The sequence below is a fragment of the Rana temporaria genome, chromosome 8, assembly GCF_905171775.1.
Source record: "Rana temporaria chromosome 8, aRanTem1.1, whole genome shotgun sequence".
In the NCBI taxonomy this organism is placed as follows: domain Eukaryota; kingdom Metazoa; phylum Chordata; class Amphibia; order Anura; family Ranidae; genus Rana; species Rana temporaria.
Window position 1 is genome coordinate 168,792,112 of NC_053496.1, and position 18,179 is coordinate 168,810,290.

Here is an 18,179-nt window from a genome sequence, read left to right on the forward strand (position 1 = left end):
TTTACGACGCGAACTCCACCCAGCGGCGGCCGCGGTATCGCATCCTAAGATCCGACAGTGTAAAACAATTACACCTGTCGGATCTTATGGATATCTATGCGTAACTGATTCTATGAATCGGTCGCATAGATAGAAACAGAGATACGACGGCGTATCAGGAGAAACGCCGTCGTATCTCTTTGGTGAATCTGGCCCATAACTTGCTTCTAATGAAGGCTTTCCCAAAGATGCACGCTTCTACGTGAATCCGGGCCCGTGACTTCCTCCCCCCCTCCTTCATTTAGAAATCTCCCTGTATTGTTTTCACAGGATGCAACTTGTTCTGTGAGTGAAGGAGGGGAGCCTGTCATTCAACTGCCCCTCCTCCACAACATGTTGCATCTTATGGAAACAATACAAGAAGCTTTCTTAACCACTTGCTGACCAGCAGTTTAACTATTTCTTCTAGGTGGCAGCTATGTTGTTCCACTGTGATGTAACCGTACATCACTTATACTCATGAAACAAATCTCACTACATAAGTTTTACATGAATATCTGCTGTCTTTATACTGTACATTCTTTAGAAAGTGCACATCGTGTTACAGATTTTCTCTTCCTGTTCAGCACTGGGAGTGGATTCTTGGCACACAGTCAACACAGCTGATTGGAGGAAAGGTACACCCCCCTCCACACAGGCAGCGACATTCAGAGCTGTGCTGTGACAAGGCAAGCTCTCTGCTAATCTATTTATAGCAATCTCCCACGACACAATCAAAACTATTGGTGTGGGTCATCGTGGGTGGCTGGCACCCTTCCCTGCTGTGGGTGGGTCACCGTGGGTGGTTGGCTGGCACGGTACTCCCTGCTGTGGGTGGCTGGCCTGGCTCCCTGCTGTGGGTCAGTGGGTGGCTGGCACCCTGCTGCAGGGTGGTGGGTGGTTGTCACAGTGCACCCTGCTGCAGGTGGATGGCCTAGCTCCCTGCTGTAGGTTAGTGGGTGGGTGGCTGGCATGGTGCACTCTGCTGCAGGTGGCTGGCATGGCTTCTTGCTGTGGGTCAGTGGTTGGGTGGGTGGCTGGCACAGTGCACCCTGCTGGGGCTGATGGAGAGTATTGCATTAGGATTATAACTTCACTCACACCTTACTTCAGGCTGGGTGTCTCAGTGCAGAGCAAGGTCCTTGCACCTCTTCGAGGGGGGGGGGGGTTATTTCTTCCTGTCACGTCTTGTCTTCCCCTTAAGACAGCACCTGCCCCGGCCCCAACTCACAAGCTCAGCAAGTCACATGTGACTTTCGTGATGCTGCTCGTCCCCTCCCCTGACGTGCCACATGACCTGGGAGGTGGGAGTTGTAGTTTGCTGTGCCTGCGCTGATAAGTAACTTATCTTTAGCGCGGCCAGACTACAACTCCCACCATGCAGCGCAGCATGCACAGGAGCAGGCTTTTCCCGGCGTAAAGTTACCCCTGCTATATGAGGCGTACATGCGTCGTACCAATGTTAAGTATGGACGTCGTTCCTGCGTCGAATTTTGAAAATTTTACGTTGTTTGCGTAAGTCGTTCGCGAATAGGGCTGCGCGTCATTTACGTTCACGTCGAAAGCATTGGATTTTTGCGGGTTAATTTGGAGCATGCGCACTGGGATACTTTCACGGACGGCGCATGCGCCGTTCGTAAAAAGCGTCATTTACGTGGGGTCACATAAAATTTACATAACACACGCCCACATCTACCACATTTGAATTAGGCGAGCTTACGCCGGGCTATTTACGATACGCCCGCCGCAACTTTCGTTTGAGAATACGACACTTGCCTGTAAAAGTTGCGGAGGCGTAACGTAAATAGGATACAGGGCCGGCCTTTGCGCTGTGCGGGTTGTGCGCCCGCACAGGGCGCCATGAACAACAGGGGCGCCGTGCGGCTGTCACAGCTCGCAGTCAGTCAGAGCCGGCGCTACCACTAGGCCTAGAGCGCACTGCTGCCAAGGGCGCAGCCACGGCTACTGGTTCCCTCAATGTGTGACACCGACAGTAGTAGTCCTTACCCGCAGTCCTGTGGAGGGAGAGGAGGCGCTGGGAGCTTGTCACAAACGCGATCATCCAGTCAGTGGGTGGATCCATGTGCTCCCCCGGCTCCTCCCCTTGTCCCGCGCTCTGCGGATCTCCTGCCATGTGCAGAGCGCGGATAATGATGACTGCCGCCGCCGCCGCTGAGCAGCTCCTTGACCTTCTCTCCTGGATGGACAACAGCCGTAGTGTGTGGAAGTCTGAAAGACCTGCCAGCGATCATCGGAGAGGTACTGTGAATGACAGTCCGCTGTCCGGCAGACACTGACAGGTCAGCATCCCGTGACGTCACTGCCTGATCGAGGGTACCTCGATCATCCCCGCTGACCTCACACACAGATCTAATGCTATGATGCCACCTACTGTCCCTCCCCTGTCATCATCATGCTCCTCGGCATCCCCCTGTTTCTGGCATCCCACCACCCTACCTCTAAAGCCTGTCAGCCTTCTTTCACCCACCCCTGTCATCTCCATCCTCCCTGTCACCCACCCCTGTCATCTCCATCCTCCCTGTCACCCACCCCTGTCATCTCCATCCTCCCTGTCACCCACCCTCCCATCTCCATCCTCCCTGTCACTCACCCCTGTCATCTCCATCCTCCCTGTCACCCACCCCTGTCATCTCCATCCTCCCTGTCACTCACCCCTGTCATCTCCATCCTCCCTGTCACCCACCCCTGTCATCTCCATCCTCCCTGTCACCCACCCCTGTCATCTCCATCCTCCCTGTCACTCACCCCTGTCATCTCCATCCTCCCTGTCACCCACCCGTCATCTCCATCCTCCCTGTCACCCACCCCTGTCATCTCCATCCTCCCTGTCACCCACCCTCCCATCTCCATCCTCCCTGTCACTCACCCCTGTCATCTCCATCCTCCCTGTCACCCACCCCTGTCATCTCCATCCTCCCTGTCACTCACCCCTGTCATCTCCATCCTCCCTGTCACCCACCCCTGTCATCTCCATCCTCCCTGTCACCCACCCCTGTCATCTCCATCCTCCCTGTCACTCACCCCTGTCATCTCCATCCTCCCTGTCACCCACCCGTCATCTCCATCCTCCCTGTCACCCACCCCTGTCATCTCCATCCTCCCTGTCACTCACCCCTGTCATCTCCATCCTCCCTGTCACCCACCCGTCATCTCCATCCTCCCTGTCACCCACCCCTGTCATCTCCATCCTCCCTGTCACTCACCCCTGTCATCTCCATCCTCCCTGTCACCCACCCCTGTCATCTCCATCCTCCCTGTCACCCACCCCTGTCATCTCCATCCTTCCTGTCATCTTCCTACCACCCAACCCTGTAATCTTCATCCTCTCTGTCAGCTTCCTACAACCCCACCCCATTACATTTTCTGGTGCACAAAACATATGATGGACGCAGGGACAATTTTTCTCTTGATTTTACTATAGGAGGCATTAGTGGACTACAAGGCCCAGCATTTTACTATAGGGGGCATTGGTGGACTACAAGGCCCAGCATTTTGCTATAGGGGGCATTGGTGCAGAATTTTACTATAGGAGGCATTGGTGGACTACAAGGCTCAGCATTTTACTATAGGGGGCATTGGTGGACTACAAGGCCCAGCATTTTACTGTAGAAGCATTGGTGGACTACAAGGCCCAGCATTTTACTGTAGAAGCATTGGTGGACTACAAGGCCCAGCATTTTACTATAGGAGGCATTGGTGGGACTAAAATGCTAGGCATTGTAGTCCACCAATGCCTCCTATAGTAAAATGCTGGGCCTTGTAGTCCACCAATGCCCCCTATAGTAAAATGCTGGGCCTTGTAGTCCACCAATGCCCCCTATAGTAAAATGCTGGGCCTTGTAGTCCACCAATGCCCCTATAGTAAAATGCTGGGCCTTGTAGTCCACCAATGGCTCCTATAGTAAAATGCACCAATGCTGTAGTGTCCGTGTGTATTGTGTAGTGGTCTGTGGGTAGTTTATTGTGTATCGGTCTGGGGGGGGGGGGGGCGCCACAGGATTAGCTCGCACAGGGCGCCTGAACACCTAAGGCCGGCCCTGATAGGATACGTTTCGCCCGCACAAAGATACGCCATTCTACGTGAACCTAGGCCTAGGTATGTGCAAAGATGCCAACACTGCTTTGCAAAATCTCCAACTGCAGTGGGATATGGACAGGAGGGGGAGATAGAGAGCAGCAGGACCAACCAGGATTTGTGCAGAATACAGAAAACAAGTCTCATAGTGATGAAGTGAGTATGAACAGCATGTAATACACCATTTGATCGTTTTTTGATGTGAGTTTAATGACCCTTTAACTGCAGTAGACAAAAGTCAGGTCACTAACTTGACCCTAATGTCTAGTAGGGGTGTGTATATCTCAGAATGGACACAAGTACAAATATTGGATATACATAAATCTACGTACGGCTAAAACAGCTTATATTTACAGTTTATACCGTATTTTCCGGCGTATAAGACGACTTTCTAACCCCTTAAAATCTTCTTAAAAGTCGGGGGTCGTCTTATACGCCGGTAACCTAACATCCTTACCTTATCCTAAGACATGTAGAATCGCGGCCGTAAGTTTTTTCAAAAGCCGCGCCTCCTACGTCTTCTGTTCCGTGATAGGCGGAACACTCAGCTTCCCAGGAGACACTGTGTTTAGTGTCCGCTTATCAGGGAGGCCCTCTTGTCCTCGGACGAGAGGGCCTCCGTGATAGGCGAACACTGAACACAGTGCCCTTCTGGGAAGCTGACTGTTCCGCCTATCACGGAACAGAAGACATAGGAGGCGCGGCTTTTGAAAAAACGTACAGTACGGCCGCGATTCTGCATGTCTTAGGATAAGGTAAGGGCACAGCGAATCTGGCATGTAATGGGGCACAGTCTGGCATGTAATGGGGCACAGTCTGGCATGTAGTGGCACAGTCTGGCATGTAATGGTGGCACCGTGAAGCGAGGCATGACTGGTAGGAAGGGGGTAGTCTTATACGGCGAGCATATCCCAAAACCAACATTTTGGCTGGAAAATTAGGGGGTCGTCTTATACGCCAGCAAATACGGTATGTATTTAAACCATTTATTTAATCGGTTTGCCTGTAGTTCAGCTTTTATATTTATTGTCCTTAGAAAGACAATTCCCACGTTCAGAAAATGAATATTAGCCAATATAAGTTCACTGATGTAACCGAAAACCTAATAGCTTGTTAACTGCAAGATTTCCTGGGGGAGGATTTCCTCATGCAGAAGTTTTTTCTTCCCAGGTAAAAAACATTTTTTTCATATTCGGACACTGAAATTACACCCATATTAATCTCCTGGTATTTGGTAAAAATGAAACTTTCTTGTAAAATAAAATCACACATGCATAGAAAAATAGTTTCGCTCCAGAGCTAGTTCTTTAGGAAGTAACATCAGGGATCCAGAAGACAAAAAATAATAGGCGTATCATCAAACACAACTCTAGACAGAGGCGATGTCATCTGACCATGTATGCCAAAGTTGGAAGGCTAACGCAGGGGTTGACAAATTTGCTTGGAATCTAGGAGCCAGCTAAAAAAGTTAGGAGCCAGAAAACGCGCCCCGTCCCGACGAGCTTGCGCGCAGAAGCGAACACATAGTGAGCAGCGCCCGCCTATGTAAACGGTGTTCAAACCACACATGTGAGGTATCGCCGCGATTGGTAGAGCGAGAGCAATAATTCTAGCCCTAGACCTCCTCTGTAACTCAAAACATGCAACCTGTAGAATTTTTTAAACAACGCCTATGGAGATTTTAAAGGGTAAAAGTTTGTCGCCATTCCACGAGCGGACGTAATTTTGAAGCGTGACATGTTGGGTATCAATTTACTCGATGTAACATTATCTTTCATAATATTAAAAAAAATGGGGATAACTTTACTGTTGTCTTATTTTTTAATTAAAAAAAGTGCGCTTGTAAGAGCGCTGCGCAAATACGGCGTGACAGAAAGTATTGCAACGATCGCCATTTTATTCTCTAGGGTGTTAGAATAAAAAATATATATAATGTTTGAGGGTTCTAATTAGAGGGAAGAAGATGGCAGTGAAAAATTACATTAGAATTGCTGTTTAAAGCGGATCTCCACTCTAAAGTGGAGTCCCGCTGATCGGCACCCTCCCCCCTCCGGTGTCACATTTGACACCTTTCAGGGGGGAGGGGGGTGCAGATACCTGTCTACAGACAGGTATCTGCACCCTCTTCCGGTCCTACGATACGGGCAAAAGACGGGTTTTTCTCCGCTTCCCCTCCGTCCCCCGTTGTATGCTGGGAACACTCGGCTCCCAGCACACAGCGGGAGCCAATCGGCGGGCGCAGCGCGACTCGCGCATGCGCCGTAGGGAACCGGGCAGTGAAGCCGGAGCGCTTCACTTCCTGGTTCCCTCACCGTGGATGGAGGGGGGAGCAGCAGGGTGACGAGCGATCGCTCGTCATCTGCTGCGATCGGCGCTGGACTCCAGGACAGGTAAGTGTCCTTATATTAAAAGTCAGCAGCTGCAGTATTTGTAGCTGCTGGCTTTTAATATATTTTTTTAGTGGCACATCCGCTTTAACTTGTAATGCTTAACTTGTAATACCAACGGCCACCACCAGATGGCTCCAGCTTACACATCTGGTGGTAATAACTTGTAATACCAACGGCTCACCACCAGATGGCGCCAGCTCACAAAAAACTGGCGACCGGGATTTGTCGAGCCCTGGGCTAACGTGTTTCGGGGAATGTCCCCCTTTTTCAGAGCTCAGCCCCATGTCATCTGACCATGAATGCCAAAGTTGGAAGGCTAACGTGTTTCGGGGGATGTCCCCTTTCAGAGCTCTGCCCCATGTCATATGCATTTTGTTTTGGCATACATCGCCTTCGACTGGAATTGTGTTTGATAGAACTGTTCTGTCTTACATTTGTGAGTATGTTTTTGTCTTTTGGATTCAATAATTGTTGATGGCAAGAATGCACTAGGCGTGGTGTGTGCCCCCCTGTGCGTTTTTACAGTTCTTTTGGAGATTTCCCGGTCTAAGGTCGGTCACATTGGATGAGTCACTACAGGTTGTGACACTATTGGATGTATATGTCTAAGAGCTGGATTTTGCAAACTTTTCTGTGGATGAAGCTTTTTTCATGAGTGGCAAGAGTTGATTTCAAAAACATTACTCTGAACGTTATTCTCCCCCATATGAACAGTCTTGTGTTTGATAAGATTTGACTTCTGCGTCAAGCATTTTACACATTTCGGACAGGAAAATGGATTCTCCCCTGAGTGGGTCCAGTGGCGATTTACAGGAGTTGACTGTAACGAGACCCCTTGCTCGCTTCCGCTCTCCCGACACTCCTCTGCTACTAGTGAGTCAGCTTGCAGATCGCAACATCTGATGGTTCGGTCATCCAAGGCTCCGGGATCCGAACTACAGCTATGTGCCGTTCGGGATCCATTAGAACAAACACCAGGCAGGCTGTATGTAAGTTCAAACAGGAAGACCTTTATTGGAAGTACACAACACACTTTTAAACAGAATTTGGAACATCCCGCCCCCAACAATCGCTTTCCTATTGGTCAATTGTAAAGTACATGGAGTTCTCCTTCAGGTCCTCTTTAGCCATGCAAATGAGGACTTCAAAATGAGTCAGCAGGGATTGGTCCGATAGCTTGAATGGAGGGACTGTTATGTGTAATGAGACAGAAGCCCCAGGGGGCAATCAATGTACACAATAGCCAGACACAGAACAATGGAGCCGTCTGGCCTTAAGACAGAGCAGAAGACCCCCCACTGTGTAACAGCTTTCAAGGAGGAACACTTCCGCATTCCAAGGTCCATGACATTGACCTTTCAGCAAAACATTTCCTGCAGTCAGCATATGCAAAAGGCTTTTCCCTTTTGAGTAAAAATGGCTTCTGCCCTAAAAACATTTTCCTTATTCGGATTGTAAAAACAGCTTCTCACACGTGTGCATCTTCTGATATGAAAAAAAGATGGTCTCTCCAGATAAAGCTTTTACCACTTTCAGTACAGGAAAAGGGCTTCTCTTGGGGGGGGTCCTTTCATGGTTGGCCAGAGCCGATTTTTTGAAACAGAGAAACAAGTATGTCGGTGAATGAATGACTTCCTCTTGAGCAGCAGTCACTCACAATCCCATCAAAATTGTAGAAAATAAAAAGGTTAGCTTATATCAGGGGAAAGAATACATTTCCTCCCCAAATATAGGGATTTTTACGTGAGATGTGTTGCTCTTAGTATCGAAGGTAGGCGCACAAAACACAAGGTTTTTAGATATCAAAAATAATTTAATTATATAAATATAAAGTTTCACATTTCATAAAATAAATTAACAAAGTGAAATATACATGATCACGACCAATTTTACATGATTTATACAAAAAGGAAATCAAGATTATGATTAGAAGAAAAGCAGATGCGATATTGCCAACTAGTTTCGCACTAGATGTGCTTCATCAGGGCTTGCATGATACTTCTGTTCCTTAATTACATGTAGTGGTCTGTGTATGACACAAAGGTTCATTATTAATTCAGGTAGGGTCAATGTAGTATCTTTAAACTTTGTAAATAAGTGTTCAACACATATACAATTAATAAAATAAGAATAAGAGAATATAGTGCGCTTACCAATTATGTTTAAAGAGCTCAAAGAACCTGGCAGAACCAAGAGGAGCTGCCAAGAAAAATAGCGAAGGCGAACCTGATGCGGACAGGAGATATTGGATGCTGCACTTTCAATCAGCGGAGGCCAGATCCACTTGATTTTAGCAGGTGCGGACAATGAGATGTAAAGAGGGGGTTCACCACAGTTAAGGAGGAAGAGATACAGGTAAGAATACGTTGTATCTATTTCTCTCCTAAGAAAGAAGGCACAGGATTAAAATTGAAGATAAAGAAAAATAATATTGATTGAGAAAATGAATGAAAAAATTATAATAATATGACAGATTAAGGATGTATCCATATATATTTTTATAGACATTTTTTTAGATAAAACAGATATCTTATATTCAAATGAACATAGACAGAATAAATATCCATGCATTAAATGAATATGGATGAAGTCTAAAGAATATGTATAAATCTAGAGAGTATTACCTCAATAGTAGTGAAGTTTGGATATAAGCTCAATACTGCTAGTAGAGTCCAGCAGAGTTCACACTGGATTCACGGTAAGCTCTACAAGTAAATAAAGCACAGAATGTGCATGCATATAGGTATATAGATGAATTCAATATAATATGAAAAACATGAATTCAGTAAAGATGACTATTGCGACGCAACATAGTAACCGTCTATTAGAGAAGAATATAATTGAAAAAGAGAAAGAGAATTTACCTTAGATGGTTAATGACATGAAGTATCTAGTAAAATATGCTGATGTCCTAGGGCAGTGATGGCGAACCTTTTTGAGCCCGAGTGCCCAAACTCCAACACAAAACCTAATTTTTTTTTGAAGTGCCAACACTGCAATTAAACATGAATACCAAGGTTTTCGTTTAGAAAAATCAACTCGTACACTTGTCCAAACTAATTAACAGCTTTTGTTTTAAAAGAAAAACACAATAACAGAGCTTTCTATTAAACATTTTTTTTTTATTGAAAAAGATTCTCAACAACTGTACTTGTGCATGTATTTTTGGATAAGGATACATTTGCAGATCGCTGGTAAAGATGCCTTTGCTGATCGCTGGTAAGGATGCCTTTGCTAGGCATTTTCAAAGATGGCTTTGCTGGGCATTTCCAAAGATGGCTTTGCTGGGCATTTTCAAAGATGACTTTGCTGGGCATTTTCAAAGATGACTTTGCTGGCCATTTTCAAAGATGACTTTGCTGGGCATTTTCAAAGATGACTTTGCTGGGCATTTTCAAAGATGACTTTGCTGGGCATTTCCAAAGATGGCTTTGCTGGGCATTTCCAAAGATGGCTTTGCTGGGCATTTCCAAAGATGGCTTTGCTGGGCATTTCCAAAGATGGCTTTGCTGGGCATTTCCAAAGATGGCTTTGCTGGGCATTTCCAAAGATGGCTTTGCTGGGCATTTCCAATGATGGCTTTGCTGGGCATTTCCAAAGATGGCTTTGCTGGGCATTTCCAAAGATGGCTTTGCTGGGCATTTCCAAAGATGGCTTTGCTGGGCATTATTAAAGATGCCTTGGTAAGGCATCTTTAAAGATGCCATTGCTGGGCATTTTTAAAGATGCCTTGTCTGGGCATTGGTAAAGATTGGTAAAGATGCCTTGGCTGGGCATTAGATGCCTTGGCTGGGCATTGGTAAAGATGCATTTGCTTACACAAGGGATAGAGATCTACAATGCTGTGATGGGTACAGGCACAGTATACTTTGCATAGCTAAAAGACATTATTGAACATAAGCAGAGGATGAGTCTAATGATCTATTGCTGGGCATTATTAAAGATGCCTTGGCTGGGCATTGGTAAAGATGCCTTAGCTGGGCATTGGTAAAGATGCCTTGCCTGGGCATTATTAAAGATGCCATGACTGGGCATTTTTAAAGATGCCTTGGCTGGGCATTGGTAAAGATGCCTTGCCTGGGCATTATTAAAGATGCCATTGCTGGGCATTTTTAAAGATGCCTTGGCTGGGCATTGGTAAAGATGCCTTGCCTGGGCATTATTAAAGATGCCATTGCTGGGCATTTTTAAAGATGCCTTGGCTGGGCATTGGTAAAGATGCCTTGCCTGGGCATTATTAAAGATGCCATTGCTGGGCATTTTTAAAGATGCCTTGGCTGGGCATTGGTAAAGATGCCTTGTCTGGGCATTGGTAAAGATGCCTTGGCTGGGCATTGGTAAAGATGCCTTGCCTGGGCATTATTAAAGATGCCATTGCTGGGCATTTTTAAAGATGCCTTGGCTGGGCATTGGTAAAGATGCCTTGCCTGGGCATTATTAAAGATGCCTTTGCTGGGCATTTTTAAAGATGCCTTGGCTGGGCATTGGTAAAGATGCCTTGCCTGGGCATTATTAAAGATGCCATTGCTGGGCATTTTTAAAGATGCCTTGGCTGGGCATTGGTAAAGATGCCTTGTCTGGGCATTGGTAAAGATGCCTTGGCTGGGCATTGGTAAAGATGCCTTGCCTGGGCATTATTAAAGATGCCATTGCTGGGCATTTTTAAAGATGCCTTGGCTGGGCATTGGTAAAGATGCCTTGTCTGGGCATTGGTAAAGATGCCATTGCTGGGCATTTTTAAAGATGCCTTGGCTGGGCATTGGTAAAGATGCCTTGCCTGGGCATTATTAAAGATGCCATTGCTGGGCATTTTTAAAGATGCCTTGGCTGGGCATTGGTAAAGATGCCTTGTCTGGGCATTGGTAAAGATGCCTTGGCTGGGCATTGGTAAAGATGCCTTGCCTGGGCATTATTAAAGATGCCATTGCTGGGCATTTTTAAAGATGCCTTGGCTGGGCATTGGTAAAGATGCCTTGTCTGGGCATTGGTAAAGATGCCTTGGCTGGGCATTGGTAAAGATGCAATGACACATTTTTGTTTTTTTCATTTTAGCCCTTTGGATTCTTCTTTGCAATTCTTGTAGATTAGAATCTACAGCAGCTTCCAGACCCAGCAGAGCAGTGGGCATTTTTAAAGATACCTTGGCTGGGCATTTTTAAAGATGCCTTGGCTGGGCATTGGTAAAGATGCCTTGCCTGGGCATTATTAAAGATGCCATTGCTGGGCATTTTTAAAGATGCCTTGGCTGGGCATTGGTAAAGATGCCTTGCCTGGGCATTATTAAAGATGCCATTGCTGGGCATTTTTAAAGATGCCTTGGCTGGGCATTGGTAAAGATGCCTTGCCTGGGCATTATTAAAGATGCCATTGCTGGGCATTTTTAAAGATGCCTTGGCTGGGCATTGGTAAAGATGCCTTGTCTGGGCATTGGTAAAGATGCCTTGGCTGGGCATTGGTAAAGATGCCTTGCCTGGGCATTATTAAAGATGCCATTGCTGGGCATTTTTAAAGATGCCTTGGCTGGGCATTGGTAAAGATGCCTTGTCTGGGCATTGGTAAAGATGCCATTGCTGGGCATTTTTAAAGATGCCTTGGCTGGGCATTGGTAAAGATGCCTTGCCTGGGCATTATTAAAGATGCCATTGCTGGGCATTTTTAAAGATGCCTTGGCTGGGCATTGGTAAAGATGCCTTGTCTGGGCATTGGTAAAGATGCCTTGGCTGGGCATTGGTAAAGATGCCTTGCCTGGGCATTATTAAAGATGCCATTGCTGGGCATTTTTAAAGATGCCTTGGCTGGGCATTGGTAAAGATGCCTTGTCTGGGCATTGGTAAAGATGCCTTGGCTGGGCATTGGTAAAGATGCAATGACACATTTTTGTTTTTTTCATTTTAGCCCTTTGGATTCTTCTTTGCAATTTCATCCAAACAGGCTACAAATCTCTCCAAGACCCGTCCTCTGCTTAGCCATCGTACATTATTGTACATAAGTAAAGTATTATACTGTGCCTGTACCTCATCAAGAAGTGCTTGAAACTGTCGAAAATTAAGAGCACGAGCCATGATGTAATTCACCATTTTTGTGACATCCTTGAGGATATCGTCTAATATTTTGCTGCTTTCCTTGGCACAAAGAGCTTCTTGATGTATAATACAATGAAATTGAATGACTGGGTGCTTTGCTTCTTTGACAAAAAACTGTATGAAACCAGATGTTACCCCCACCATGGAAGGTGCCCCGTCACTAGTAACTGAAACCACTTTTTCTGGCCTTATGTCTTGTGAGACAAAAGCCTCCATCACAGCATTGTAGATATCTATCCCTTGTGTTCTTCCAGGCAAAGACAACAGTTTCATGAGCTCCTCTCTCATGGTGTCACCAACAGCATAACGCAAAATTACTGCTAGCCTTGCATGATTATTTATGTCTGTGCTTTCATCCAAGCACATGGAGTAACAGGCTGCCTTTTGTAAGTCAGTGGTGAGCTGCTGACTAACATCACTTGCCATACGCAGGACTCTATCTTTAACAGTATTTCTGCTAAGTGGCATTTCAGAGATTCGTTGCTTAATTTTGTCCTTGTTTGGAAATTCATGAAAAAGGGAATTACTCACAGCCAACATGGCCGTTTTGATAAAATCGCCATCAGAGAGGGGCTTTCCATGTTTTGCTATGCACAGTGAAATTTCAAAGCTGGCATTTGCCAGATAATTTGTTTTAGAAAGATAGTTGCAAAAACTACGATACTGGCAGTGATATCTCTTCAATTTCCCATCAAGAAACTCTTTTCTTTCAGCTACACCAAGTTCGGCAACACTTTTGTGGTTGGTATCAAAATGACGTTTGACACTAGATGTGCGAGATACCACACTTTCACTACACAGAACACATAACGCTTTCCCATTGCGTTCAATCACTCCAAATGACTGTGTCCAGGTCTCTTGGAATGATCTTCCACTATCTGTTTTTAATTTTGCTTTTTTTGATGTACTCATTTTTGGTTGTTCATGTCTACAAAAAACACAAAATGTATAAAATAAGGATGGATGAAGCACCCAATACAAATCTATCCCTACCTACCTATACCAAAAATATTATTGCAACATTTCACAAAAAAGGTAGAACAACTCACGGTTTTGTAGACAGATATACATCGTCCAATATCCTGTGAAACAAGAAGTCGCGCTGTGCCGCTGCTGACACCGCTATGCTGGGTCTGGAAGCTGCTGTAGATTCTGAATTGCAAAGAAGAATCCCAAAGAGAGGGCTGTAATGAAAAAAAAAATATGTTTTCATTGTTGTCCATAGGGACACAGGAAACTACCATAGCCCGGGGGCCAGATGTGACCCTTAGCAACTTACGTTTCTGTAATGTAGACAGATATAAGCTCAAATCGTCCAATGTCCTGTGAAACAACAAGGCGTGCTGTGCCGCTGCTGACACCGCTCTGCTGGGTCTGAAAGCTGCTGTACATTCTACAAGATTTGCAAAGTAGAATCCCGGAGAGAGGGCTGTAATGAAAAAAAAAATATGTTTTCATTGTTGTCCATAGGGACACAGGAAACTACCGTAGCCCGGGGGCCAGATGTGACCCTTAGCAACTTACTTTTTTTAATGTAGACAGATATAAGCTCAAATCGTCCAATGTCCTGTGAAACAAGAAGTCGCGCTGTGCCGCTGCTGACACCGCTCTGCTGGGTCTGGAAGCTGCTGTAGATTCTACAAGAATTGCAAAGAAGAATCCAAAGGGCTAAAATGAAAAAAAAAAAAAAGTGTGTCATTGTTGTCCATAGGCCAGGACACAGGCCCAATAACAGCAATGATGGGGGTTATATGTTTGCAAATGACACCTATGCCCAATAACAGCAAACATATTACCTCCCTCATTGCTGTTTTTGGGCCTAGGTGTCATTTGCAAACATATTACCCCCCTCATTGCTGTTATTGGGCCTAGGTGTCATTTGCAAACATATTACCCCCCTCATTTGCAATGAGGGGGGTAATATGTTTGCAAAGGACACCTAGACCCAATAACAGCAATGAGGGGGGTAATATGTTTGCAAATGACACCTAGGCCCAATAACAGCAAACATATTACCCCCCTCATTGCTGTTATTGGGCCTGGGTGTCATTTGCAAACATATTACCCCCCTCATTGCTTTTATTGGGCCTAGGTGTCATTTGCAAACATATTACCCCCCTCATTGCTTTTATTGGGCCTAGGTGTCCTTTGCAAACATATTACTCCCCTCATTGCTGTTATTGGGCCTGGGTGTCATTTGCAAACATATTACCCCCCTCATTGCTTTTATTGGGCCTAGGTGTCCTTTGCAAACATATTACCCCCCTCATTGCTGTTATTGGGCCTGGGTGTCATTTGCAAACATATTACCCCCCTCATTGCTTTTATTGGGCCTAGGTGTCCTTTGCAAACATATTACCCCCCTCATTGCAAATGACACCTATGCCCAATAACAGCAATGAGGGAGGTAATATGTTTGCAAATGACACCTATGCCCAATAACAGCAAACATATTACCTCCCTCATTGCTGTTTTTGGGCCTAGGTGTCATTTGCAAACATATTACCTCCCTCATTGCTGTTTTTGGGCCTAGGTGTCATTTGCAAACATATTACCTCCCTCATTGCTGTTATTGGGCATAGGTGTCATTTGCAATGAGGGGGGTAATATGTTTGCAAAGGACAACTAGACCCAATAACAGCAATGAGGGGGGTAATATGTTTGCAGAACAAAGTTTCCCAAGTCAGTCAGCAACTGTCAGAACACCCACCAGCGAGATTAGCTAAAGTAATTGTTCAGCAAAATTTTACATTTTAGATTGGGTGATGTTAGCAGGGCAACCCATAAAACGACCCAGGTATCCCATGTCTAAATAGTATTCGAGTAATAAGTATTCTTACCTTTGTCTGCAGCTGAATCAAACTGCGCAATGAAGAAGATGGCTTCACGAGTCTTGCAGCTCTTTCCCGCCGTGCGTCTTCTCCTCATGCTCCCAGTCACGCCCAGCAGCACGTCAGGCAGTGGATGATCTGAGAGCTCTCATTGGGTAGCAAGCTAACACGTGACCTCCGGGCGCTCATTCTAAGTTACGCCCACTCGGACACGTCACCGCTAGCACAGGGTAGTGTGGGAAATGTAGTTTCTAGTTGCGGTTGACGATTTAATTTTTTTTTCTTTGACATTTCTGCATTGTCACCGCGTGCCCACCAAAACAGCTTGCCGTGCCGGGAGCGGCACGCGTGCCACGCGTTCGCCATCACTGTCCTAGGGGGATATAATATCCCAGTAGTATTATAACCAAAGACAATGCTGTAGAATAGTCCAAGGGCAGTTATATATGTTGTTTATACTGCGATTCTATAAATAGAATAATAGATAGGTTAAACTCATGCATATGGCAAGGAAAACCTGCATAGAGCACTAGATCTTTAAGAAGATAGACTGGAAGGTAATTACCTTATTTATGTCTTAACACCGCGAGGCTAAGTAAGGCAGCGTTGCATGTGTGGCGTGATATCCTCCCTCAAGCCGTCCAAGTCGGCGTCTGACACACACTGTGTCAGCGCTGACCTTAAGAGCAACATCTCCACCGGAAGTGAAGAGAGTCAAGCATGACCCCTGGCGTCATATCCGGTCCACGTGTCCCAAGACACTTGCGCGCGCATCCCATGCGCTCCAGCGTGATGATGTAAGCTGGAGCGCATAGGAAGGAGACATGTATTAACAGTCTCAGACCGGCCAGAGACGAAATAGTGGCCGGATATGCGCGCGCGTCCCATCAGATGTTGATAATAGGGACGGGAGGCATTGAGGAAAGCACGCCCCCTGTGTTGGGACCTGTGATTGGCCACACCAATCTTGGTGTGGCCAATCACAGGTCCCAACACAGGGGGCGTGCTTTCCTCAATGCCTCCCGTCCCTATTATCAACATCTGATGGGACGCGCGCGCATATCCGGCCACTATTTCGTCTCTGGCCGGTCTGAGACTGTTAATACATGTCTCCTTCCTATGCGCTCCAGCTTACATCATCACGCTGGAGCGCATGGGATGCGCGCGCAAGTGTCTTGGGACACGTGGACCGGATATGACGCCAGGGGTCATGCTTGACTCTCTTCACTTCCGGTGGAGATGTTGCTCTTAAGGTCAGCGCTGACACAGTGTGTGTCAGACGCCGACTTGGACGGCTTGAGGGAGGATATCACGCCACACATGCAACGCTGCCTTACTTAGCCTCGCGGTGTTAAGACATAAATAAGGTAATTACCTTCCAGTCTATCTTCTTAAAGATCTAGTGCTCTATGCAGGTTTTCCTTGCCATATGCATGAGTTTAACCTATCTATTATTCTATTTATAGAATCGCAGTATAAACAACATATATAACTGCCCTTGGACTATTCTACAGCATTGTCTTTGGTTATAATACTACTGGGATATTATATCCCCCTAGGACATCAGCATATTTTACTAGATACTTCATGTCATTAACCATCTAAGGTAAATTCTCTTTCTCTTTTTCAATTATATTCTTCTCTAATAGACGGTTACTATGTTGCGTCGCAATAGTCATCTTTACTGAATTCATGTTTTTCATATTATATTGAATTCATCTATATACCTATATGCATGCACATTCTGTGCTTTATTTACTTGTAGAGCTTACCGTGAATCCAGTGTGAACTCTGCTGGACTCTACTAGCAGTATTGAGCTTATATCCAAACTTCACTACTATTGAGGTAATACTCTCTAGATTTATACATATTCTTTAGACTTCATCCATATTCATTTAATGCATGGATATTTATTCTGTCTATGTTCATTTGAATATAAGATATCTGTTTTATCTAAAAAAATGTCTATAAAAATATATATGGATACATCCTTAATCTGTCATATTATTATAATTTTTTCATTCATTTTCTCAATCAATATTATTTTTCTTTATCTTCAATTTTAATCCTGTGCCTTCTTTCTTAGGAGAGAAATAGATACAACGTATTCTTACCTGTATCTCTTCCTCCTTAACTGTGGTGAACCCCCTCTTTACATCTCATTGTCCGCACCTGCTAAAATCAAGTGGATCTGGCCTCCGCTGATTGAAAGTGCAGCATCCAATATCTCCTGTCCGCATCAGGTTCGCCTTCGCTATTTTTCTTGGCAGCTCCTCTTGGTTCTGCCAGGTTCTTTGAGCTCTTTAAACATAATTGGTAAGCGCACTATATTCTCTTATTCTTATTTTATTAATTGTATATGTGTTGAACACTTATTTACAAAGTTTAAAGATACTACATTGACCCTACCTGAATTAATAATGAACCTTTGTGTCATACACAGACCACTACATGTAATTAAGGAACAGAAGTATCATGCAAGCCCTGATGAAGCACATCTAGTGCGAAACTAGTTGGCAATATCGCATCTGCTTTTCTTCTAATCATAATCTTGATTTCCTTTTTGTATAAATCATGTAAAATTGGTCGTGATCATGTATATTTCACTTTGTTAATTTATTTTATGAAATGTGAAACTTTATATTTATATAATTAAATTATTTTTGATATCTAAAAACCTTGTGTTTTGTGCGCCTACCTTCGATACTAAGAGCAACACATCTCACGTAAAAATCCCTATATTTGGGGAGGAAATGTATT

General features: G+C 45.2%; 1 protein-coding gene and 2 long non-coding RNA genes across 7 annotated transcripts in view; 1 reads left to right on the forward strand and 2 right to left on the reverse strand.

The window, feature by feature from the left end:
* The window catches only part of LOC120909855 (zinc finger protein 436-like), an 865,309-nt gene that overhangs the window by 739,179 nt on the left and 107,951 nt on the right, over window positions 1-18,179 (reverse strand). The window lies entirely within an intron of this gene.
* Window positions 8,465-9,416, reverse strand: LOC120909972. The gene is made up of 3 exons (XR_005741402.1): window positions 9,369-9,416; window positions 9,129-9,209; window positions 8,465-8,887 (listed from the first exon to the last, which is right to left on the reverse strand). It is a non-coding gene; the product is annotated as an uncharacterized LOC120909972 (long non-coding RNA).
* On the forward strand, window positions 16,460-17,923 carry LOC120909968. The gene is made up of 4 exons (XR_005741398.1): window positions 16,460-16,785; window positions 16,885-17,024; window positions 17,184-17,264; window positions 17,506-17,923. It is a non-coding gene; the product is annotated as an uncharacterized LOC120909968 (long non-coding RNA).